Source organism: Photinus pyralis, unplaced genomic scaffold (genome assembly GCF_008802855.1).
Source record: "Photinus pyralis isolate 1611_PpyrPB1 unplaced genomic scaffold, Ppyr1.3 Ppyr1.4_LG3b, whole genome shotgun sequence".
Lineage (NCBI taxonomy): Eukaryota > Metazoa > Arthropoda > Insecta > Coleoptera > Lampyridae > Photinus > Photinus pyralis.
The window spans coordinates 11746806-11773426 of NW_022170510.1; the positions used below are offsets into that span (position 1 = coordinate 11746806).

The 26621-nt window shown below is 36.3% G+C and overlaps 1 protein-coding gene across 1 annotated transcript in view; it reads right to left on the minus strand.

Annotated features, from left to right (window-relative positions):
* Window positions 1-25176, minus strand: part of LOC116166366 — a 49546-nt gene extending 24370 nt beyond the window's left edge. Inside the window, exons 1-2 of the mRNA XM_031481320.1 lie at window positions 25110-25176; window positions 18847-18901 (exon numbers count right to left, since the gene is read on the minus strand). The gene's annotated coding sequence lies outside the window, so the exon portion shown is untranslated. The remainder of the gene's footprint in view (window positions 1-18846; window positions 18902-25109) is intronic.
* Window positions 25177-26621: the final 1445 nt, after the last annotated feature.

Here is a 26621-nt window from a genome sequence, read left to right on the forward strand (position 1 = left end):
AAACCCAGAACGAGGGGCGACGCCACCTATTTCGCGGGAGCGAGATTATGCTAATCAACACTCTTCGGTTTAGAATCTATGTGTGATATACGAGTGGCGATTCAATAATTTCCACATATTTTACCGATAGTTAAATTTGCCTACAAGGCCATGTAATTTTCCATAACAAAAGGACTATAAAGAAAATAGTATGCCCGTTTATTATATACTGCTACTTCAATTATTCCATTTTAGCACATCTTGACTACATTACTGCCAAAGATTAATCACTAGATACAGATTGCAACGTCAAATATGCGCCAACAGAAGATTAAATTCGCCAAAATATATTACGGGGAATTTCGGTGTGCCATACTCAAAATTTAATTTAATGAATGCCATTAATCATTTAAGCATTACCATCGCGTCCCAACAACATATTTCAAAATACTAATTTACCACCAACCATAATTTTTTTAATGACATCGGTAAACACATTTACGGCAAAATAAATCGAACAGGATAAAAAGGATACCTATACTTAACGTGAACATAGACGTCCTTCCTTATAGTGATAAAATGTAACGTGGCCATTCGCTATAATAATGTAATCTGATATCAACTTTATTATGGTCCATAAACTGGAAGCTTGTAGGTACCTTATTTTGATTTATTGTGCAAGATCGTATAAGAAAACGTTGTGCCATCATACGTACAATAGGGATTTGCGTGGATTCATGTACCTAAACGGGTGATGCTGTTTATGCAACTTTGTAGTTCCTAATGTGTATGTAAATTGTATAGTACTTTCATAACACTCTTATAAATATGTATCATTTAGGTACTTGCATAAATCACCGACTCTAAAAACAGATATTTTCTTTGCGATCAAAGAACTCTGCATTGTAAACCGCTAAATTTGAGGGACTTTTCTTCTGGAAGGGTTGACATTTGTACTACATACACTATTATGGAGAAAAATACGATTTAAAGATTTAAAAGATTTAAAAGAGGTAAGTGTTTCTGTTATTAAAACTACGAAAAAGGGTTTAATCAGAAATTAATTCGATGGCGCAAAACATGCCAAACTAAAATTCAAAGTGGCAGTTAGTGGTATACGAATCCCAACATATGCCGCAGTATTGAATCTCTAGATGATTAAAGAACGTGCGTAAAATGGCGATTAAAGCGCGCCAAGCTTTAATAATATGTTATATACCAAGGGACTAAAGTGTGTGTTTTAATACCGAGGGTGCAGATTCAGTTCAAGCACCTGAGGAATTAGGACTCCCTTTAGTCCTGTGCGCGGTATAAAGTCCTGTGGTATACTTATACGCTATTTTTTGTACTCCGGTAATTAGATACAGTAATTTCAATGATACAGTTCAAATTTGAAATAGGAAAATTTGTTTGATTGTAGAATCAATATATCTCGTCATGTCAAATTATGACCGCATAAATAGTAAATGTCAGTTAAAGTTAAAGATTCTTATTCAAAACGACGGCGTAGATATGATCGTTTAAAACTTTGAAGAACAAGCTGTGAGGAAACTACTGCCTCCCAAATTCAAAAAGATATATGGAAAACGGTATAATAAGTATAAAAATTGGTGCTCGAAACTATACGTATAAAGGTAAGCCTAAATCGTTAAGCCGGTTGTATAAAGTGTAGTTGACTAAAGGTTGAAATTGAACCGGCGGTTGAGTGAAAAATTCTGTTGCATGATCGACGATTTAGCTCTAACTGACAGTTGAACTGTCAGTTGGCTCAAACGGCACTCGAAGTACGGATTAGCGAATTCAACCGTCAGTTTATGTTTGTTAGTGAAGTTATATAAATCGTTTAAGGTAAGATTCAAGCANGTACCCCATTTCGTCCAAATCGGTTCAGGAGGTTTTTTAGTTATCGTGTTCACAAAAAACGAACCGAAATACACACCACCCACACACCCATACGTAGCTATGGTGTCTTGACTTTGGACGTCATGTATTACCTGCGAGGACTATGTCAAGATATAAGAATTCTAAAGAATTTAAGCTGTTGTTTACGTCATTTATATGTGAATACACTTCATTTTAAATATACTTTATATATACTTTCAAATAAAGAAGTCTGCGTTAAGTTGTTTTACGTCTGTAGTGCTTTGTGAGATCTACCGTTTTGGCAAGAACTAATGAGGACTGTGATTTGTGAGGACCATTCTTAAGAGGACCCTTATCATCTTTTAAACACAAATTTGAAAAATAACTGTGGGATGGTCCCCACATGTACTTCAAAATATTACCTATGGTGTGGTTACGCTACCGGAAATTTCAGACCATGCTCTTGTATTTGTATGTCTTGTACTTGGTTTTGGCATAACACCAAAAACCAAAAGTAAATACTTTTAGGACAAACCAAATGCAACCTTAAACCCTAAACAGAATTTCGCTTTTGAATAATTTTAGTCTTTGGTGAGCAATTAGTTGGCACCCTTCTAGTTGTTGTAAATATTCATTCTATAAAATTCAATTAAACTGTCACGTTTGCAATAGTATATGTAGATACCACTACAAATAGAATTTTTAAAGAAAGCATCCATTTTTGGCTTTTTACTCTACAACCAAGAAGCATCCTCCAAGAATATGGAAATTAAAAATTTAGCAGCATTATTTCACAAAAGTTGCATTCGGTTTAGCCCAAACAAAAGACGTCTCTGACCTACAAGTAGTTCCCTTGTTAGGACAAAGAGCGTCTAGAAGAAATATATTCATTGGTAATGTCAAACTTTAAGAGCGAATATCTCGAAAACGGTTTGCCACACTGTCAGAGGAGAGTAGGTACTCACACAGGCAAAATGAATCGTCCAGACTAGACATTCTATTGGTGATGTAAAAAACTTTCAGTGCAAATATCTGCAGAAAGGAATGTCGGAGGAGGGTACCCTCATAGAGCGGAAAGATAGTCTAGACGAGACAATTTACTGGCGATGTGAAAACTGTGAATATCTCAAAAATGTTGGAAGAAGGAAAATTGCAATATTTTGGAGGGCTTGATTCTTCTTGAGTTAAATAACGTACACTTAGAATGCGTATGCCAGGCGGCCTTTAAATGTTTGTGTATAAAGAGCCCCCTCCCCATTAATCATCTGCCAAAAAGGTAAACATCGATCCATATAGCCGTACTGCCTTATAACCCAACCATTTACTAAGCTATTTCGGTTTAAAATAATCGTCGTAAAGTATGTTTTAAACAGAACTGGAAAAATCCAGCGCAAACCTGTTGAGGACCCAGAACAAGAGAGGGATAATAAATAAATATAGACCCATTACATGTCTTCCTACAGCATACAAAATCTCGACATCACACATTAAGAAGCAAAATAAGTATACACACACACTGCACCGATAACAAAATTTTGAAGAACAAAAAATTATGCCAAGTATTCGAGAGGCTGTAAAAAGCGATTCATTATAGACCCTGTAATACTTGAGCAATCCAGAAATAACAAACGAAACATATATAGGTACAGCATACCTACATTGATTACAATAGTCAGTATCACACTCCTGGTTACAACAAATACACTCATAGGTGTAGGTACAAAATCAGCAACGATAATACACGCTTACATAATTGTTATATTGGAACAAGTCCGCTTTGGTTTTACTACTAACTCTGATTACAACATTAACATAGCCTAGAAATACATCACATTGCACACCTGTTTTACATTGACAACTTTAAATTATGCTCTTCCAAAAGTATCAACCTTAATCATTTTCTACACATCAGTGAAACATTTTCAAGTGACATACAAATGGAATATACGTAATAGAAAACTCACATTTGTTACAACTACGATTTATGTATCCTGATACCGAAATTCTGTGAAATATTTCCATCCGTTTTCTTAGTGCAATTCCATGTTAGCTACTGCATACAACACATTTTCGAGGATTTTTGCGAATGGCAAATCGATATAGTTGGTTTCAGGCAGATTTAGAAGAAAACTGGAAATCACATTATCCTTTCTATTCATACAACGCTTTTATATATTCTCAGTGTGTCCCTTTAATATCTCAATATTGAAATTTGGACTGAAAGCCGCGGTTTAAGAAAATTACTTATACTGATATAAAATTTATGTTGAATAAAATGAAAGAGTGCAATGTTTGAAACATGCACGAGAAACACAAACGGGAAACAAAATATTTTAGTAGGAGAACTGGTAGACATTTTTGGGTAAATATTTGAGGCACGCTGAAAACTTGTCCACCACTTCTCCAATAATAGCCAAACACAGAAATGCAGACTGGTTGAGGAGAAGCGGGGCGCATTTAAGCATACTGTACAGTCGCTGGACGATCAGGCCAAATAATGCAATTTCATTGGTCAAATGAAATAGAGGAACAACGCGCGCCGAAGTGTAGTTACTAAATGTAGGTCCACTATCCTTTTCCTAAATTTGAAAATGTTCAAGGATACCTACCTAATATTCGGGGGTAATACCACGAGTGCGCGCGCGTTATTTATGGAGGACATTGTTTATGTTTTAACATGTAGTGTCATGGCAACGTGGAAGGAAATTCATTTTTTTTAATTTCCCTTTAATAATTATGCAGGTGTGTATGCATTGGGTCTCTTAAGGTTGACATTCAACTGAAAATTTCTAGAACGTTTTCTTGTAACATTTTCTCCAGTAGATGGCCTACCAGATGGGACACTCATTAATCCATTAATTACAATCAATTATAAATCCAGTTTCAAAACCCACTTTTTGTTGAAGCAGAAAACTTACAGAGATGCAAAACGAGACATAAAATGTGCCTATAGTATAATTATGCACTTGTGCACACATGAATAGAAAATGCGCGTAGCCAATGTAATTTTGTAACCAATATTAAGAAACACTTTGGAGCACATCTATTACACATGACAATTCCGAGGATTGCCACCATCATTCTTACACACTAATTGAGTAATTGCAATGGCACTTCTAATTCAAGTATGAAGCGTATGTCATTTTCAAACTTGGCGGTGATTCTTGTGACGTCATTGGGATAAAAACGTCATCTGCATTTAGTTATTAGTGTATAAAGTCAATGGTTATAGGCATACCTTGTCTTATTGTACCATGGTTTTATTCACAAAGATGATAATTTTTATAAGCAAACGTGACATTTCCATGGCAATCATGGAATAACGAACACACAGCCCACTTAATTAGACATATATTCGGGTATAACGTCAATATGATTTCATTGTATTTCCTTTATTTTAAAATTAAATTGCAGGTATAATAAAAAAATACCATAAGAAACACGTGTGTAAATGGTCTTTAAAGCACTTGCAACTCGCTGCGCTTGCTTTAAAAATTTGATTACAAACTTGTCTCTTAATATACTATTTTGCATAAAACTACGCGCGGAAACGGCGGCGTCTCAAAAAGATCTAAAGCAGGCCTTCCACGTGCATTCATTTCATCGAACTTTGAATTAACGCCATATCTTCGAACTTGGAACAGAATGTTGAAACACCACTTCCACGTTCGCACATGGTTCGTACAAGCTTGGCGAACAAATACAGGGACGATTGTGCACGCGAAAACAACGATATGCGTTTTCGGTTCCTCATATACTACAATGTGTTAATCTATCTCACTTATGTCTTAACTCCAGGAGCGACAACCACATCCACGCGCGCGCGCAGCATCGCTCCGCGCCAAAATTTAGGATGGGCAACTCTTCGCTCCGCACCAAGAACGATGCAAACTTTGCGCGATGACCCCTTCCACGTTCGAATTTGGTCTGTTTGCAGGAGTGTACACTCCAAGTTCGATGAAATGAATGCACGTGGAAGGCCTGCTTAAGTTACGTACCTACCCTGAAAGGACACATCAAACACTTTGCAATAGCCTTCTACGTGCATTCATTTCATCGAACTTGGAGTGTACACTCCTGCAAACAGACCAAGTTCGAACGTGGAAGGGGTCATCGCGCAAAGTTTGCATCGTTCTTGGTGCGGAGCCAAGAGTTTTGCCAATCCTAAATTCTTGGCGTGGAGCGATGCGTGAATGTGGTTGTCGCTCCTGGAGTTAAGACATAAGTGAGATAGATTTACGCATTGGAGTATGAGGAACCGAAAACGCATATCGTTGTTTTCGCGTGCACATTCGTACCTGTATTTGTTCGCCAAGTTTGTACGAACCATGCGTGAACGTGAAAGTGGTGTTTCAACATTCTGTTTCAAGTTCGAAGACATGGCGTTAATTCAAAGTTCGTTGAAATGAATACACGTGGAAGGCCTGCTTTAGGCTCGATTATGATGTTTAAAATGCAACCACTTACACGTTACGATCAAAACCTCCGATAAAATCCATATAAATATTGCATAAATCTCTAATTCTCTTAACGAGCATTTGATACATTACATAAAATAATGGGACAGTCACCAGACAATTAATTTGAAGCATCTGTTCCTCCTTTTATCTCCATTTATCAAAGAAGCCATTATTTTCACTTTCTTTGCAGTTTAAGATCTCCGCAAGCAGCTACTGAATGTGACGTCTTAAGTTGTTCGTTAGCAAATCCCTTGTCCTCAAATGAGAAAAATGAAAAGTTCCGTTTCCGTTTGAACCAGCAAACCCTCGCTTAGAAAGATTTCGTAGAGTAAGATACAATAAATTGAAAGTAATTCCTTCGAGATCATTTAATTGCATGGTACAAACTGCTTAATTAGCACACCCCTACATCTGGTTATCATTCACCTCTCATTCGTTATTATTCATTATTAAATTACCTCTTCTAATTTTTCATCTGGTAGATAGTATGAAAATTTAGGTTTCGTTAATTAATTTTTTGCAATAATAACGTGTAAAGTCAATTAGAGAATACTATTAAAGAAAGGAAATAAGCTTCGTCTTGAAATATCGGCCCGTATCTTGGGGAAGTTAAGGAAATGGTTAGGATGATTGTTTCATCGTTGTGAAGGAGTAATTTCCGTTGAAGCCAATCATATCTAATGTGCACGGATCGCAATATGTTCGAAACATCATTTCGTATAGCATTTCTTCCGTCTCTTTGTTTCAAATCCCCATTTTTGTATCCTAACGCTTGCAGAAACTTTTCCGCCAAAAAAATTGCTAAAAGATTTGTTGATAGATATGACTTATCTGTAACGGTTGTTACATTTCCAATATACTGGGTGCCCATTATGTATGGAATATTATATAGTATATATCTCGGTAAATATCCAACGTATACAAAATGTTCGGTGACCGGGCATTATGCCGCCAGACACAGGGACGCACACAATAGGACGCCGTCATTGGACCGCAAGGCAATAGACCGCAAAAGAAATAGGACGCAGACATTCAGACGCGGACATTGGGACGCATGCATTTGGACGCAGCCATTGGCACCCGGATATTAGGACGCAGGCATTAGGACGCAGACATTGAGACGCGGGCATTGGGACGAGGACATTGGGACGCGGGCATTAGGACGCGGACATTAGAACGCATACATTGGGACGCAGATACTGGGACGCGGACATTAGGACATAGATCCTAGGCTTGAACGAGACGTTAGAACGCATACACAGGTGAAATAAGTAAAATAACGTTTTGTTGTCCTACCTGCGACCTAATCTCTGCTTTGTAACGTGATGTACATGATGCGTCCTAATGTCCGTCCCATTGTCGGCGTCCTAATGTCTTGCGGCCCAATGTAACAACGCCAAAATTTTCCTATATGAAAGTTGGAGTCCAAATTTTCTGTTCACAAACTTTACACTCTCGTGGCCGCTCTTCTTCTCGCAACGTTTTCCCTTTCCCTCGAGAATAGCATTCTCATGGAGCGGTACATATAAAGATTTACGCTATCGTAATACACCCCAAAATAAAAATCGAAATTACAAATATGTAGTGGGCTACAGTTACATAATGTAATTCCAAAAATGGATTATTTTTCCCTATTTGGTCTAAATTCGTTATTGATCGCCCTCCTCTTCTTTTTTTGTCCAACCAACAATTCTATCGATCTGTACCAATTATCTCTACTAAAATTTCTACGCTAATCGCGTAATAATGGTAGAGTATCTGATCTATGGTCATACACCGTCTATGAGAACAGAAAGACTTTGAAAAGTTGATAAAGTTATCAAACAAATCTGATATTGCTTGCAATTTATTTGTTTTGAACGTGGAACGGATGAAAACACTCGCAAGCACTTATAACCTGAAATAAGAAGCGAATCAGTTCCCGTATTAGAAACGCTTAAGAAAGATATTTCTCAAGTTGAATTTCGTGTTCTTATAAGGAAAGTTGCTTCTTAATTACCGTTTTACTTTCATCTATCGGTTTCTCGGAGCCGCACACGTGGGTGACCAACATTGTAATTTTCTTTTTTATTATTACGTAATTTGCTGGTATAGGTTTCCAATATACTTTTTTGGGGTATTTGTCTTAGCTTGTCTGCTTTGTTAAAGGTCAGAACTTTTTTTTGTGGCATGGGGGTATGCGATTTTTGTACTATTAGGTAAGTACTTCAAATATAATATTATGATTTTAGGGATCTCCAATCCGGTAATGAAGTTTTGACGTTATCTATTATACTTACAATTAGCAATTCCGTGAAAAAGTCACAAGCAGAGAAATGCAACTTCTATGTGGAAATGGTAGACCTTTCACGCCACTAATCAATATAATTTTGGACTCAATTAAATGGTACGAATAGGGCTCGTACTTTGTGGTATGCTGTGGTGGGTTCTTAATGTGTTGGGACGTTTGACGCCATCGGTATGGAAATGAAATAATATAAAGAATTTTGTGGGTCCAAAGAGATAAGAAAAATGAAGTTTATTAGTCGGATACGACACTGAAAGTCCTGGGTTCCAATCCCGGTTCGAGCACGGAACCAGTGGAAAATATTATACAATACGAAAGAGAAATATTTTAACCATCCAGTGAAACGGTTTTTCACAGCGGAAGCTAAATTATTAAGGATCCTCAAATCCTTTGGTTGTCAGGAAGCTGGTTCAATAGGAACAAAAGTTATAGGTCTTCGAGTGAATCGGGAACAGGAAAAACTGCGGGCTCAATATAATAGAAATCAACATATTTCTATTTCGCTAGATTATTCCCTATGACTTAGATGTGTAACAATTCAATATAACTCTTTTCTGTCGTCTAGGTCCAGAGTTTTAGAACCAAACGTACCCAAAATTATTTTTTATACATGAATTTGGAGTTGTAAAAGCTTTCAAACGCATTAACATCATGCTGAAAGAGTACATCACGTGCACATTCGATAACCGCATGTATGTTATTCAAAAATTAAATTCTTTTTGGCGACCATAGATTTTGATCAAAACATGTCAAAATCGTTATTTATGCATCAAGATCGTTGGGCAAAAGACCAAGAGCATTATATCAATGACCAAAAGACCAAAACATGAATTTAATCTATTTTTCGCGACCACATGAATTTTGATCAAAACATGTCAAAATCGTTATTCATAATAATAATAATAACAGTATTTTATTCCATAGACAAACTAGTTTGTGTGGAAATTGTCAACAAATATTTAAATTACGAGTACGTACATTGAATATTATATAGGTAAAAAACAAATTACACATTAAATAGCGACAAACAAGTTACATTAACCAGTAAAATATTCACTTATATCATAGTGACATTTGTCAACTAGAAACAAATATAATTTTTCTTTAAAGATTGATAATTGCCTACAGTTATAACTCTCGCCAGGAAAGATTGCCGGTCACAGCACACCTTGTGTCGATTTACAATCTATGTTTTTATTAAGATGCGAGCGACTTCTGGAATAGTATCGTGCTAATGTTGAACAAAAAGTCTTTTCGTTCAACATTGACACGATACTATCCCGGAAGTCGCTAGCACCTTACGAAAAACAGAGATTCTAGATCGGGATCAAGTGTTCTGTGACCGGCAATATTGTGTCGTCTGACGGTTACAGAAAACTTTTCTTTCGTCTCTGAAGCTTCCAACAATCACCAGTACGCCGTCAAATGAGGCGTCTTCAAGGTGATGCGACAATAACTCGTTTCTTTCGTTTTCCTCTAATGAAAGGAAATTCTTCCAAATCTGAGGTACCTAATGGAACATCGCGGCTATCTATCACACGACGCACAGGAACCAAAATGCTTGCCAAAACAGAAATAATTTAATAATTACACGACGTGAACAAATTTAAACAGTAGCCATACAGTAGGTATAGGTACCTACTATGAAAAAAAGGTTTCCACTTTTACGCACTTTGACGTTAGAAAAACTATGGAATCATTGTTTAAACATTTGTTCACTATTATTATCGTGCCGTACCTCCGTCAGGAATAACATTATAATCCGTTTTTAGATCGAAAAAATCGGTCGCATGAGTGAAAAGATCAACATTTTCGGAAATTGGCCGCCATCTTGAATTCTGGACTTCCTGTTCAGATTTCGAGGTGCCAACATCGATATTCGTGTTCAGCAGGTACCAATTAGTAAAAAAAGCCTTGTTGGCCAAATGTTGTCTGAAATGCTCCTAGGACAGAAAACTTTCGAAAAGTGAACCAGTCTATTATAGATCTTAATTCCCAGATTGGAGGGTGAATTGATTCCAATTTTTGTCTTGACAGATTTCAAATAAATACAATCCTGTTAGAGTGAGAATTTTATGTTTTCTGAAGAATCCTCGACAAGAATCAAATTTGCGAATATTTGCAAGTGTTCGGATAATTCTCTTTTGAGAGAGAAAGACGCAACGAGACTAAGGGGATGGTCCCCCTAAACAAATTCCGTAACGAATGATAGAAGCTACTGATGCGTGGTAGATCGGAATTAATTGTGGTAGTGTAAATATAGTACATATACACCAAGATCGTTAGGAAAAAGAATAGGAGCAATATCTCAATGGCCAAAACATGAATTTGATCTATTTTTGACGAATACGAGTACATGGATTTTGATCAAAACATCTCAAAATCGCTATTTATACACCAAGATCGCTGGGAATAAGACCAAGAGCATTATCTCAATGACCAAAACATGAATTTAATCTATTTTTGGCGAACACGTGGATTTTGATCAAAACATGTCAAAATCGTTATTCTTGCACTGAGATCGTTGGGAAAAAGACCAAGAACATATTTTTTATTTTATTTTTTTATTTATATTTATATTATATATTTATATATTTATTAAAATAAATTGTCGTTAAAAGTGATTGTAATACTGAGGATCCTTCGGTATTTCGTTGTATCAGTTTATTTGTGTAGTAGATGTTTGTTCCGGATACGAGGGATATTGTTAGATTATTTTACTTTTGTATTTTTGGTATTTCCTGGATGCCTTATTAAATTCTTTTCGAAACATTCCAGTGTATGCCCAGGTGCCACATTTACGTTGGAGATTATGTTATGCTGGATGTTGCTTCCCATATCAGTGGTCAGTACTTACTTAGTTTAATTATTGTTCATTCGTTTTGGCAGGCGAGTGTCATTTCATTTCGGGTCCGTTAACTTGGCCCCCCCACTGAGAGATTTGATAGTCGTATTATGTTAAAATGAATGCGCTCGTTATGCGCTCATATGCGCCACCGATAATAACTCTTGCGCCATTATCGTTTTTTAGAAATTCGAAAAAACATTACGTATTTTGTCCCTTGTAACTAGGTCACCTGATACATTTGGTTATGCGCTCAATTGCGCCACTTGAATTAAAGCTAGCGCCATTACGGTTAAGCCGTGACAAATTTTCAAAAAGTGGGGGGGCCAACTTAACGTTTTTAAAAGTTACTTTTTTTTAACATCTTTTCATACGAAATTGTACTCTCAGGTATGCGCCGTAAAAAGATATCTTTGCGCCATTCTTGTTTTTTGGTTATCCTTAAATATATTTGGGAGGCGCCAAGTGAACGAAACCCCCTATAACGCATTTTGCTACCGGTGTTTGTGCCTCTTGATACACCTGGTTATGCGCTCAATTGCACCACTTGAATTAAAGCTAGCGTCCTTACGGTTAAGCCATAAAAAAATTTTAAAAAGTGGAGGGTCTAACTTAGCGTTTTCAAAAGTTACGTTTTTTAACATGTTTTTTGTACTACATCGTACCTTTCATCATGCGCTAAAATGTGCCGTTAACAGAAATCTTTGCGCATTATAGTTTTTGAGAACCTTTTTTAGTACCTATAGAACTATAACGCTATTCATTTTAAGAAGGTAGCGGTAGAAAGCATAGGGACAGTTTAACCTTCACTGTGATTGGTTAAAACACGAGTCACTATTACCCTGAAAAATAAAACGAGTGACGAATTCTGTCTGTTAGAAGTTTCAACTAGAACTAAACTGTCGAACTGTCATTAGCTGTCAATTTCAAAGATACAAGCGTGATATCGTTTGATTTATAATTATATTTTCCAAATTTTGTGCCGTTTTATAGTTTTCCTGTGTGTGTCCCTCCCAAATATATTTAAGGATAACCAAAAAAACAAGAAAAGATGTTAAAAAAAAGTAACTTTTAAAAACGATAAGTTAGCTCCCCCACTTTTTGAAAATTTGTCACGGCTTAACCGTAATGCCGCTAGCTTTAATTCAAGTGGCGCAATTGAGCGCATAACCAAATGTATCAGGTGACCTAGTTACAAGGGACAAAATACGTACTGGGGGGGGCTACGTTCACTTGCCCCCCCCCAATGTTTTTTCGGATTTCTAAAAAACGATAATGGCGCAAGAGTTATTATCGGTGGCGCATATGAGCGCATAACGAGCGCATTCATTTTAAAATAATACGACTATCAAATCTCTCAGTGGGGGAGCCAAGTTAACGGACCCCCTNCCACCAGAGACTTGTTATAACTAGACCGCGCGTAACGTAGATTTTACTATAAACGCCTGTTGTCAAGATAGGATAGGCAACCAACTGTTCATCGCGGGGCAGACGTACGTTCTGCAGCTTGCTTTAGCCATGTTTATTCTAAATTTTAGTAGCAAAAAAGATAACATATAGCTGTTAACTGTATTAATCGAATTTATTGGTATTTTATTTGAACTAAATTGGTATATAACTGCCTTACTCTAGTCCTAATTTGATTTATATGTGCATTTTGGTGGTGAACACGTATGGGAAAATATACTCTTAAAACTGAAGATGTAAGTAGTAAGATATGCTTATTTAGCGGATTTTGATTCAATATATGCCTATCCAAAAACCCAAATGGGCTGTAATTGTTATTTATTTTTCTTAGACTGCTGATAACCATTTTGTTTACAACGCGGTGTGGTGTGGATTGAATGAAAAACCTGAACACATTTTCAGCAATTTGGTAAATTTTTAATGCATCGCTTGATACGTGCAACAATCCTCCACGATTTTTTCTAGTTAAAAGCTTTGAATGACTCTGTGATGCGAATATCGCATCTGCACATATGGAACATTTAACAGACTTAGCTATTTTTCTTGTAACAAAACCTGAAATATACTTAGTTACGTCTATACCTAATAGGCAAATAGGTATTGCCGTTGTCTTGCTGGTAAAGGATGTCGTTCTACGTTATTTTAAGTGAATGGGAAAGTCGAAAACGCTGGGTATTGCATTATTGTTTAACACCTTCGTCGGTACCTTTCTAAAATCGGCTTCATTCCCCGCAAATGCACTATGGTGGGAGTAAATTTTTCTCTTCGAATGGCTCTGATCCATTGGCCCTTTAAACTTTTATCCGTTGAAAATCAGCATATTATTTAAAAATTTATCGACAGAGTACATGTTGATAGGCACAAGTTAACCTAAGTTAATTGGTTTATTCTCAACAGAAATTTATCTGTTCACTAATTCGAGCTAATCACGAGAATGATTAATGACGGAACATTTAAAATAACAGCTTATTTCATTAAATTGCATATCATCTCAGCGATTTTTGCCCCGCGGTGCATTGTGTGTTGCATACTGTGTCGACAACACCTTAGATACGTTAGGCGCAGTCTAGTTATAGCAAGTCTCTGGTACCACGCATGAAATAAATGCCCACATTCACAAAATTTTAACCAAATTTATTTCACCCCCTACCATTATTTTTAAAACATGTAGATACGTATTATTCAAAGAGGTTTAACAGAGACACTCATTCATGTTTTTCAAAGAAACGGTGACATAAATGATTATTATATTTTAGTTGAAAATACCTACAGTTGTACAACTTATACAGTATTATTCTGTATACATTTTTGCGGTGGAAATACGATAGCATTTTTTCTTTGGTTCGTTATTGAAGGAACACGATACGAATGTCTTTTATAAACGCATCTGATGATAAAAGCTTTGGGATTCCTTCAGCATTACACAATGTAACGTCTTTTCAAAATATCTTTCAATCTACAGCCTACAGCATCCATCCAAATTCATTTTCCCGGAAATAGTCCCCTCCAGATTGAATACTTTTGTTTCCATGGAAATTATCCGCCAAAAAAATGTTGACGATATCCAATCTTACTCGTATAAATTATTACAGGGGATCGCGTTTAAATTTAAAAAGCCATGGTCTACTTTACAAGAAGACTTAAGGGAATATTACCAGATATTACCTAGACAATCAATATTTTTTTGACAATATACATTGCAATAAAATAATAATTACCTTGTGTGATATGCGCATGAAATCTGTTGGATTCACGAAGCACAACTCAAACTTAATACTAGGGCCAGGTAGTAGACACAAGCTGTAACGGTAACTTACTTTGCAGTTTTAAACGATTTTAAATTTTTTCAAATTCCTAATTCACTTAGTATATGAAAATTTACATGTGCGAATAGGTCTGGCGATGGGCAACCGATAATAGGAACGTGAGAAAAGCGTGCGCTGTTGCCACGATTTCGTCGAATCCCGGCTTAGATGCGACGTTGCTTAGAATCGTCTGGAGACGGGAATCTAGGAATGAAATACGCTTCTTTTTTTTATGTTTATTTAGTTTTATTAGGAGAACCGAGAGGAGAACTTATTAAGGGGACCTCAAGACTATAACAGTAAAATTACCTCTGAATCATCCGCCATCTTCAGATTCGTACGAGCGAGAGTTCAATAGACTAGCTATGGTAGAATTCAAAAGTGAATATCCTCGCGAAGACCTGAAAATACCGTATTAATCTCTTTGTCACCTCGATTATCGGAATAGCGAACCGCCCTCTTCTTCTGAAAAATATTTATCAGTCCATCGTGACTCTCTAGGTGATTCTGAGGGAAAACGCCTGGATGTATTTTTTAACTCAGTAGAGTAATATACACCCCTACCCCACCCCTCGCTCGAGAACATTTTAAATACATTTAGGAGCCTAATTGTACACTTTTTTTTATTTAGGAGGGTATTTAAAATTAAATGATATTTGATCCATAGGCACTTGGAATAAAAGAAAATGTAAAAATCAAAATTTGGTTTTGCGCATGCGCAGTGCCAACCTTCACTTAATTTCCAACTACGAAATGTGGAATTTAACCAGAGGTATTAATTTGTATTAGTAGGCATTAGTAGGTATTTGTGGGTATTAATATAGGTATTACGTGCTATAGTGGGTACGTAGTAGGTATTAGTTCAGCAAAATCGGGTATTACACGTATTTAGAGGTATTAGTGTACTAAATTTTGAGGCGCGGTTAACCCCTCGGCAACTACTTTGCCACCAATTTTAGCATAGACACGCGTGATTTCTTACATTTCAAAAGACTGCAACTTGGCCTCGAGCTGACAAAAGGCTTGTTTTAAACGAACCGCAACTCGGCCTCGAACTTGACAAAAGGGCTCGAACAAAATTTCTTTATACAATTAACAACACATGGCTAGTGGGTTTGGAGTAAATCACATCAACTTTTTGATTTGTTATGGTTCAAAACCGGCAATGCCAAATACTTAGCACTGGAACTTGGAAATTAATCTTGAATTTTCACCTTGAAATTTAAATGTATATGCCATTTTTTTCACTGTTTGTAGGACCATCACGTTATAGTCAGCTGACTTTTTTTCTTCAAGATATTGGGTTAGCTGTAATTTGATAAAATTTCAATAGGGGGGAACTGACTAAAATATTTTTTTTCCAATGTGCGTGGGAGGCCACAGTGGCTTTACCCACCCGCCGAACCGCAGCTGACTTACACCGAGCTTCATGATACAACTATCTGAAACATGCGAGGACCTTGGTCACGAAAATTTGTTGCTGGCTCGTCCAGGGCTCGTCTAATATACGTAAGTGCACCTGAAATGTACGGCTGTAAATCCAGCGCTGTACGTACTATGTATTTGCCATGTAGATACGTACTTGCAGAGCGGTATTTTTTTCCGGCCCCGGTATTAACATTATTAGGAGGAAAATACGCTCTCGTCATTTATGTTTTCATAATGACTTTGTTTCAGTTAGTAGTTAGTACACATAAATAGTCCGTTACACACACCACCTTTTGGGAAGTACTAATTCATTCATTGAAAATGTGCTAAAGTTACTCGCCTTAAGGCCAAAACCTTTATTAACGAGTTCCTAGCGAGTTTATGATTTTGTGGTGACTATCTGTCTGTCCGTCCGTCCGCCCGCCTGTCCGTCCGTTAGTACGATATCTCATAAACGAATGAACCGATTACAATGAAATTTTGCAGGTGAGTTCTTTATCAAATTTGTAGATCGGAGTTCGTGAATTGGCAATGTAGACCAAAAAATAAAGTAGGCCGTTTTGACATGCTAGAGATCGTTTATAATGTTGTATTGCTGTCTGTCGCCTGTCGTTGGTCTGTCCGTCTGTTGCTTTGTCTGTCTGTCCATCTATCTGTCCGTGTGAACGAGAAATGTGTTTAGAAATGTCCGGTAGCTTTGGCATCTCCGTTAGTTATGAACCGAATTGAATGAAATTCAATATGCACATAGCGTTAGCCATATAAAACACAATCCCAAAAGTTGAGCCTAATCAATCAGCATTCACAGTTCCCTTTGCGCATCTCGACCATTTACAAACCGTTACTTTGGTTGCATAAAATTAGGCGTCTTTCAGGAGACTTTTATCATGTAAAAGTAGACAGGAAATTCCTATAGGAAATCCTTATTATCCTTAAAATGCTTATTGCAAAAAAAACGCGCAAGTAAAAATATAATCGCGTCGTGTTCAAGGATTCTATGAGTTCATGTGAGTGTGTGAGAGTTCAGTCCCGCGAGAGCACTGGAGAGCACTGTGTATAGAATGTGTCAGTAAAAGGAGGAATACACATTCGCCTTCCATATGTGAACGAAAAGGAGAATGTGTATTAGCGCGCGGCTGAAGGTCTTACGCACATATCACTTAAAGGTCAATTTCATAGGTATAATAATTTACGGACTGGTTATGGAAAGGATATGGTATGGAAACGTTATGTATAGTGAGAATCAGCCTTTATGGTTATAGATATATGTACTTGTATTTCCGCACTGGCTGACTGTATAGTATTTGCAGACATTTGCTTCCTGTTCTGTTTATCTACTCTTGCCTAGTCAATTCTTACAGGATAGTTGCACTACCTAGTATCACTAAACTTCTCGCCAGGAAAGATTGCCGGTCACAGAACACTTGATCCCGGTCTACAATCTATGTTTTTCTAAAGATGTGACCGACTTCCGGGATAGTATAGCATGTCAATGTTGAAAAAAAAAGACTTTTCGTTCAACATTGGCACGATCCTATTCCGGCAGTCGCTCGCTTCTTAAGAAAAACATAGATTGCAGATCAACACAAGGTGTGCTGTGACCGGCAATCTTTCCTGGCGAGAGTTATATGTTAGTTGAGTCCTCTATGTTTATGTCATTATGTAATGCCGGCGCTTGTCAAGCCGGCACATGAGCACTTGTTCACTCGATGCGATCTGCAAATTATGTGTAACATAGGTACACATTTGGAATGATAACATGGATTGCCATAATATGAACATGTCGATGGAATTCTCAAATTATTTTAAGTGGGGTGTTGGAGGGTTTGTTATTAGCTTTAACTATGATTTTAAAAGTGGTCAGACAAGAGCAATTATATTAACTAAGTACATTCTACTTCATGTGACCTTTTTTATCAATGGTTCAAGAGATCAGTGTTATAATGCATACCGCAATTTCAAAAGGAGTGCGTCAATTAAGGGCAGGTAGACGTATACACTAAAATTTGCACAGTAAACTAGTCTTAATAAGTATGCTCACCCCAAAAACAAATCTACCGTTAAAACTAATTTACATTGCTACCGAACGTAAATTACTTTCGAATCTGTATAAGCATTTCAATTAAACGCTTTCCAGTAATTGGTAAATAACACGGTTAATTAATACTGTTTTCGGCGAGTTTGGTTTCTCGTTCTGATACTTAGCTACTAAACGCTCCTGTACACGTAACGATTTGTCGTATTGCGTGCAGAACTGCAGGTCATGAGAAAATCATTACGGCTTGCAGAACTGCCATTTTCTCTACACATGATTCGATAACTGCGTACTGCGAAGCATACGATTTGGCTACACACGTTACAATTTATCGTACTGCAGGCAGTACGACATCGGTCGAAACGGATGCAGTAACGATAAATTGTAACGTCGTGTGTGAGAGTACTACCTACTATTCTTAAATGTGAACACCTGAACGATATCTACATTTGATAATTGGTTAGTGTTAAACAAAAATAGAAACAAACCGAAATAGACTTTGAATATGACCATTTATTTTCCATTTCCTTATAAATACACACAGTATAGTGCCTGGAAAACGGTTAGGTAGGTACTTATTACGTACGCGAACTCACCCACAAATAGGGAATGCCTTCAGTTTTGTAAATATTAAGTCTCACTTTGTCTTATTGACTCAAACAATGCAGTACACTTACCGTAGCTGACTTCCCGACTAACGCGTGGCACGTAACGTTAGGACAAGATTCCAGTCTGCAACAAAAAAAAATGTTTTACTAACGATCTAATCCTAAAATTTATCTCCAACCTCCTAAATACGACCATATTTTGTGACGCATTCATGTATGTAAAATTTTCGATGTATGTCTTGGAATCACCGTGACAACTATCTAGGAGAATCAGAGCTGGGGTCACTCATTTAGCGATAACATGAATATAAAATGTCATGTAATCTTCAGTAGTGTCAGGTACGAATGAACGCGTTAAAATTATTTGTAAGATTTCATTTGAAAACTTAGTATCAAGAAATTTACTGTACCGTCTGAAAACATAATATTATAATAAAAACAAAATATAGAAGTATGTACAAATACCGGTTTTAGAATTGTTTGTAAATGCGTAATTTTGTTGCTTATGTAAATTGTTTACTTAGATTTGTGTATTCAATTGTAAGTTTGATTGGTGCTTTATTTGTTAATACCGGAAGAAGATCATTGTATGGCGGAGATTGTGTTTTGTTAAATACTAGAGACAAAAAAAAAGCAGCTGGCGCACACTTTTTATTCGAGTAGTTTGATTAATTCAAAACGTAGTTTGTTGTTAGTAGTTATAATAATTCTGTATAGAAAAACGTTATAATGTGTTTTATGTGTGTCGAAATAAATGTTTGTTATTGTCAATCAATTAATTGTGTATATATTCGAGTCCATTGTGCGGCCCGCGTGGAGTCTTTATGTCAGATTCTTCTTTTTGCATCCAATGAGATGTATTTCACCTATTTCGGAAGTTGATCGAGGCCACTGAGTCTCCCAAACTATTAACTTCATTCAATATTGGGATTTTCCTTTGCAGCAGAGACCTGATGTGTATGAGGAGATATTATAAAATTGTTGTTTTGTATTTTGACTTAGTGGGACAGGCGTTTTGTGGGTGGTGTATTTAACCGCATACCATTGCACACAGTAATACATTAAAATGTTGGCTGTCCCCATGATATTATTTTAAAATTTGTGTTTATGGGAAGTATGCCTTGCCGATTCTATTTAACGTAATTTAGGTGCTACAAGGAACTCTTTCAGTGTTACAACATTTTGAATATACCATTGAAAACTTTTTCAGTACCATTATTAGAGGAAAAAGTTCCGCCTACAAAAATAAAGTTTTGAATTAGTTAGTTTCAACTACTAAAGAAAGTAACCTAAAAAAATGCGACTACCAAACAGAATAGAAACAGTGAAATGAAAACTTTATCAGTGGTCAGTAGTGCTAATCTTTGGAAGAACCTAAGGTACCTATGTGAAGGACTTTAAAGAAAAAAATGTGTAGAAATGCGTTTACGGGCATTTTGTATAATAATTAAACAAATAATTATTGACGTTTTGACTTTATTCACTATCGTCATTCAAGGATTGGTACAAGCATCAGCCTTACGAATAAAAATGTATAGGTACCTGCCTGATCTTGAGGTGCGTGAGTATGCTATAATCTTTGAATACAATATTTTAAAGCTAAAAGTATCCGTTTTGTTTACAAACCTACAACACAGTATTGAAAGGAAAGTGTTACGTGAGCCAGTAATTTTATAAAAAAGATTAATAGCGAGATTATGTCAAAAAATTAAAAAGAAACTTACAACATGAACTTAAATTGCACTGGTTTCCAGTCACGAATCGAAATGAAAGACAAATAAATAATGTGCGCTGCACGCACTCAAGTGGCTAAAGGGCCTTATGAATAAAAACTTACTTCTTGCTGAAGGAAATTGTTAGAAAATTGAAATTGCTTAATTCTCACAAGAACAAATAGAGGTTTAAGTTTTATTAGGTCACATGCTTGAATAATTTTCGTTTTCTTGTATTATACTGGGACTACAATTATTGTTGACTGGACTTTTTTACATTTTTATGATGGAACTCATTACACGGTTGAAGACACTTAAAAGATACAGATTAAGTGAAGCTAATGTTAAATACATCATTTTCATACCATTAGCAGCAACAAAACGGCAGATAAAAAGTAATGTCAGTAATCTTAAAAGATTCACATGGTGGGTTTCCCTTATTAGTTCATTTGCTTGACATGTTCAGGACTCGGGAGATAATTAGGTTATTACCAACTAAATAAGTAGGTGCCCGTTACCAATATTTCAGATCAGTCTCGTTTTCCAGCAACTAATAGCTGAAGTAATAAAGGGTTTTTCATTAAGAACGCTCGAACTTTGAAATGAAATAAAACAACCTGTTTAAGTTATATTACCACAATTTTTATAATATTTTAAAGGATATTCGATGACATTATGTATGGAAAATAATTTCAGCCAAATGGCCCCCGCGACTCCGCTGTGCATGTAATATTCTGGTGGACCAATTTTGGACATCTTCGCTTAAACTGGGCTCAATTTCACAAACAACTCGAGTTATGCTGGCATTTAGGGCCGTAATTGACTGTGGTTTGTCTGCGTAGACTAGGGAACTGAACTTTATATGGATGAATACTCAGTCTAGGTGCAAAATCTGCCAATTTGACGTCCCAGAAAGACCCAATTCTTGCGCACGACGCAGAATGCACTGTCGGGGGCTTTCTCGCACACTGTCCCGAACGGCAATAATATTCTCCAACAATCGTGTGTTTCTTTGACGCACAGGAACTGCTTCATCAATCACTGACCCCGTTGTCTCAAGTTTTTTATTAAACAACGCATTGTGGATTCGGCAGGACGGCCATGAAAGCCATAAATTGGACGCAACGCAAAGAACGTTAGGCGAACGCAGCACTGATTTTGATAATCAATTTTAACAATTTCTACGCGTTTTTGAAGGGTGTAGCGTTCCATCAAAGAGTAACTATTATGGATACTCTTTGGTTCCATGGTGAAATGACAGGACTAAATAAGTACTCATGCCAAATTTGACAGCTATCGCTTTACCAAGATGGCCGCTATTCGCTGTCAAAGTTCGAGCGTCCCTATTGAAAAACCCTTTATTTGTTACTCACTTGTAAACGTTGATTAACAAGACAAAACGCAAACGGGTAAACGTCATGTTTAAACGCTACTGACTTGTAAAACTGACAGCAGACTTGTAAAACTGACAGCAGACCTGTAAAAATTTTACAAGTTAGTAATCTAGTAATTTCATTGGCCAGAATTAATGCGAAGTCTCTGTTACATGGATCACATGATATTTTAGACATTTCTTCAAGATCAATTTAAGAACTAATTATTTACGTTTACAAATGAGTAACAAATAAAATATTGTACATTATACGCCAGGTAATAGTTTTTACTGGCTCTAGGAGATGACAGGCTCGCCTAACGGCTCGCCAGTCAACTTCTCCTATCGCCAGTAAAAACTCACTTACCTGGCTAATAATGTAAAATACTATTACATGGTCCATTATGAATGTAAGGCGCTCTTTGTGGGAAAAATTGTTTTTTTCTGAAACTACTTTCGTCTCGAAAAAGGGTGAAGAATATGTGATTTTCCTCGCTAGTGAGGAAAGTAAAAAACAATTGCTGCGTTAGTCTTAATAATGACATTTATCTACTTTGCGTTACTAATCGACTCATTATTATATCAAAAACAGTTTAATTATGAAGGCTATTATTAACGTGTTTTTGGTGATTTTTATTTGTCGTATATTGGTAACATCCGTCGCGGCACAGAATATGTCAATGTCAAACGTCAGTGATTGAGGTTAAATTGTTTGTTTTGATAATGAAATATTGAACTTTTGTGTAAGTTTAATAGTAAAGAAGACTTTCCTATAGTTATATAAATCAGTGTAGGTAAGTGATCCACAATAATTGTAAAGAAATACCTAATGTTTGGCAATTTTAGTGTGTTTATTACTTAGAAATAAAGAATGCAGGTACTTGTGGGAAAGTGGATTCTTCGGTTACATGGCACCAGTAAGTAAATGCAATTATCTGCAATTCATTTATGCCATACTTGCTTTTAGATTCCCAAGTAAAAAAGTAACAAGAATGGTGGCTGCAAGCATGTGAACTATCGGAATTCGAGGATGTAAAAAGAAGGCTGTGTTCTCGTCATTTTAACCGTTATGAGTGCATCGATTTGGATGCACCAAGCACGATGGGGGTCACTTAACACCTAAAAGATTTCCAACTCTACAATGTTACTTTCATTTTAAAATCAGTAAATGTCTTTAATTTAATTGTGTTTCTTTGAACATTAGTAATGTACCACTTTGTATTATAGCTGATGCGAACTTATCCGATTTCATGTTATATTCAAGGTATAATCCCTATAGTCAATTGCAATTTAAGTTTCTAAATCGTTACAAGGATGCCCATCGAGGTTGAAGGGTGTAACCGTAAACAAACTCGGCTGAGGAAGCTTGAAAGTTCTCCGTGAAAATGCTACAGATTCCAAGCAGAACGATAGGGAGTACCTCGAGCCAGAACGCATTGGGCTGCACACGAACATTGCTTCGAGTTAGCAATTAATTTGTTCCACTAGGCCTTTGGCTGCTGAGTGGTAACTGCAGGTGTGGAATCATTGCCGAAAACAATGTTGAGGGTACAAAAAACGTCCCTGATAGATGATGGGAATTTAACCGTGATAGCCAAAAGGTGACAAAAGCTTCAGCCACTTCCTCTGTGGTTATGATTTTGAGAGGATAGTCCTTGGCCATCAAATATACTTACCCAGAGCCATCAGATCAGACAGTAGGATAGTCCGGTAGGTGGAATAGGGTCAATGTGAACCTGCATGAAACGAATAGAAGTCTGGGTGAAGTGTACGAATGGTGCGTGGTTGTGTTTACATACGGTAATGTGTTCCATTTCAAAAAATTTACATCCAAATTAAATGACAGATTATTTGAATTTGTTTCACTGCTACTAGATCAGTGTTACTTTGAACATACAGGGTTATCAACTGTCACAAAAGTCCCTAGTTTAATACGGTAAATTCAGCAGCCGAAATTCCAAGAATTCAGTAAAGCAAAGTAGATAAAATAGTATATTACACTTGTTTAATAAGACGTATTATCACACTCGTTCCATTGAAGCACTCGTGTGATAATACAGCGTCTTATTAAACTCGTATAATAATATACTATTAAAACTGAAACATATCCGTATCTAGACTGCATTATGTCAAACTTCATTATTCCATACAATAATTTGTCAATTTTGATTGTAGTACACGTATTAAGAAGTTTTCGACAAATTGCTACTTTTTTATGTTTTTAACAAACATAAAACTCTACTCTACTTTATTGCAGTGATTGTAGAAAGATAAACACAGAAATGGGATAAGGAAGCATTGGGAATAAATAAACCGTAAAAAGCTTAGAATGATCTTTTATGACATGAAAAGACCAACGCTCAAACCAAATTTCTATGAAAATCGCCATTATCAGTTGATAAAAAAACTATCCGTTCACAGTCGCATAAAATCATCAAAGATGTACGTATGAGAATGCGCCATGTGCTCTCGTTTCATAAAGTTATTTTTTTTCAATCCCTTTTTACTGTCGCCGTAAACCCTACGAGTGAATGGATAAATGTTTCATAACTTATCTTGAAAGCTAAATGACATTTTTATTACGTTTTCGCAATCTAATTTTTTATGATACGCATGTAAACTCAAATTATTATCCATTCCCATATTTGATCGCCACTCAACTGTATTAGATAAGTTTCAAGGCTGGTATCGTTAAAAAGGCATAATGTGGCAGTACCAGATGCAGTGCATACTGCGGGTAAAAATTGTGCAGTTATTCTCCTTGACACTGTATCAAAAAGTTTAATAAACATAAGAACCCCCGAAACTCTATTATTTGGTAGACCTCATCTTTTTCCTCGCCCGATACGAGTTATTTGTATTTACAAAGAATCTGCATAACAAATTTAAGCTCAATTGGTTCAGTAGTTTCCCTTACAACCGTCGCACGACACTTGGGATTCGACGAGAAAATGCAAATTTATCTAAAGTATCTTTGTAGAGTTTGGTATAAAAGAAAATGCGATGTAAGATTTTATTTCCCATTTCATTAGTGAAAACGCGCGAAGAGGACGAGTTCGATATTGATTTGACCCCTCATCTATTATTCATTCTCTGTAAACGCATACACGAATTATTCAAGTAGGAGCCTATAGTGCCTAATGCAAAGCAATTTTAAGTCTATACCCTAATACGCGTACCGAAATAATAAATACAACGATAACATCCGTGGATATTAAATTCAAGTAACTCCAGACAAACACGCTTACTTGGTCTTCTGAGTGGATGCATGAGAGTGCCCAGCACATTTCTTTATTCGGGATTATCGCACACCACAGCACATCGATTTACGGCTGTTAACGTCTGACAGCGGACTACAATATGCTTATTCTACTAGGATAGTGATCGCAGGTTTTAGTTGTCCGGGTTGATTCAATCGAATAAGAACAAACTGTAGAATAACTATTGAAAACAATATTACAAGGATGTGCTTGTAATATATTAAAAACGAGCAGTTCTGTTAAATATTAACACTTCAAGGAGCTCCAGATGGTAAACTACTTTTCACATAAAATATTAATTTACATTTTTTTTAACAACAGTAAAACTTTCCGGAGCAATGGCATAACTTAGAGTAACAATAACCAAGTGAACGAAATGATATATTTTTATAGTCTTTATTCCATCCGTGGTTGAAATGAACACGTATAATTATATTTTAATTCCATTCAATCGACACAAAAATCGCTAAATTCGCAAAACATGATGTGTCTCTGATTTTCTAGTATGTTATTTGGACCGATTAGGGTAGTGTATACTCAAGTTTGCAACTCTCTAAAAAATTATGGAAAAAGCGTAGTACATGAAAAACAGCAAAATTTTCGGACTTTTGGCTCTATATTTTTTAAACTATGCATTTTTCGACGAAAGTCACTATATACGTTTTTGAAGAGCATTGAATGTGTGATAATTTGCGCCGGAGCTCTGTAAGTCAATTAGTTACCGAATTACGGCACTTTGAAAATAGGCATTTTTTTCCAAAAATATTTCAGTTTTAGACAGAAAATGCGGCTAAACTATTGATTCTACGAGTAGCATATAGAATAGAAGTTGCAGATAATTTAATTAGCTGAAGGCATCGTAGTTCTCTCAAAATCTCAAAAAAACCTATATGAAGTAAAATCGTATTTTTCCAGAAATGTTTTAAAAACTTTTTATCTTCCTTTTGGTGTGGAAATAAAAAAGAAATGTATCAAATCACTTGTTGCATGGAGTCAGTTTTAAATATCCAACAATTTCATAGGTTTAAATTAACCTGTGACTCTGCTGGTATCCCAGGATGGAATGGGTACATGGAAGAAGTGACTAATGGCCAGGTTTTCAGTTGTTCAAAAATTCTATTTTGACCATTCATTCACGCGCCTCCCATTGACACACCGTTCTAATCTTCCTCCTTGGTGCTCCTGCAAAAACCAAGTTTCTCAGTAACCATAAGAGTTAGAATGACTGGTGGCATCTGTTTGAATAGGTTTTCGAGAAAGCCCTTTCAGATTTTGCAAAAAAATTTTCAAAATTCCTACCACAAAATGGCGCACCTCTACATGAGGGTGCGAACGAAAGTCTGATTTTGACAAAATTTGGTATCTGAGGGTTTTTGAAAATAAAAATCACGAATATGAACTTTGCAAACAAAAGTTATACTCATTTGAAGATTGAACCTTCGCGTTACAAAGTGTCCCCCGCCTACTAGTGATTGATCGAATTTCGCATGTAGTTAATTG